Source organism: Dioscorea cayenensis, chromosome 19 (assembly GCF_009730915.1).
Source record: "Dioscorea cayenensis subsp. rotundata cultivar TDr96_F1 chromosome 19, TDr96_F1_v2_PseudoChromosome.rev07_lg8_w22 25.fasta, whole genome shotgun sequence".
In the NCBI taxonomy this organism is placed as follows: Eukaryota; Viridiplantae; Streptophyta; class Magnoliopsida; order Dioscoreales; family Dioscoreaceae; genus Dioscorea; species Dioscorea cayenensis.
In genome coordinates, this window is record NC_052489.1 from 14,784,251 (window position 1) to 14,785,281 (window position 1,031).

The 1,031-nt window shown below is 39.2% G+C and overlaps 1 non-coding gene across 1 annotated transcript; it reads right to left on the reverse strand.

The window, feature by feature from the left end:
- Nucleotides 1-639: 639 nt before the first annotated feature.
- On the reverse strand, nucleotides 640-746 carry LOC120250927. The gene has a single exon (XR_005533256.1). It is a non-coding gene; the product is annotated as a small nucleolar RNA R71 (small nucleolar RNA).
- Nucleotides 747-1,031: the final 285 nt, after the last annotated feature.

Below are 1,031 nucleotides of genomic sequence, written 5' to 3' on the forward strand. Positions count from 1 at the left end.
GAATTCTAGGAAACTTTTAGATTATTACTCTAGCCATTTCATTCTTTACTCATTTGTTGTTTTTCTTTTCCCTTGATCTTAACTTTCTATCAATTTTTCTTGGTTTTACAAGGTACTGTGCATGACACGCTCAAATCCATCGACATTGATTACACCGGATAGTGAAATTGAAAGAACTTTGCATCGGAGATTGAGAGAAGTTGGTGAAGGTTCAGGTACACAAAACATTGAAATTGAGGATAGAGAGTCTTCAATCATGGCCGAAGAGCGTCGCACTCTATCCGAATATGAAAGACCCCAATTCACGGGTGATGAGTTCGAGTGTTCAAGCACCGTCGCTGGCATCCAACAACTTTGAAATTAAAGCAAGTACAATCGGCATGATCCAAAATTCAGTCCAATTTAATGGTCTTGCCCATGAGGATGTGCATGATCACCTTTCCCGTTCTTCCAAATTTGCTCTACATTCAAGATCAATGGGGTGTCGGACGATGCTATCCGCTTTGAGACTATTTCCATTCAGTTTGAGAGATGGAGCTTATCGTTGGCTTACCCTCATTGTCTCCGGGATCTATTAAAACATGGAAGGACATGGTGGAGAAGTTCCTCGAAGATATTTTTCCGCCAAGCAAAGCGGCGAAGTTGAGGCAAGAAATTTCAGCCTTTTAAACAAGGGAGTCCGAAACATTGTTTGAAGCTTATGAGAGATTCAAGGATCTCCTTAGAAGGTGCCCCCACCATGGTTTTGCTTCATGGATGCGAGTACAAATCATTTACAATGGGCTAAATTATGCTACTCGCCACTGTTTACATGGTTTTGCCCGATTTACACTTGTGGCACTGCTCACTGTTTAAACTCTTTTGGAAACTCAAGTTTGATGTTAAAGGGACTAGTTATAGTTGTTTATTTTGTTAATTTAAAAAAAAATTAAAAAAAATTCATTGTTTAGTTGTGCTTGTTGGATGTAAAAAGCTACCACCTATGATGTTTGAAGCTACTCTCATAAATCGGATACTAGTTATGCCCTAAT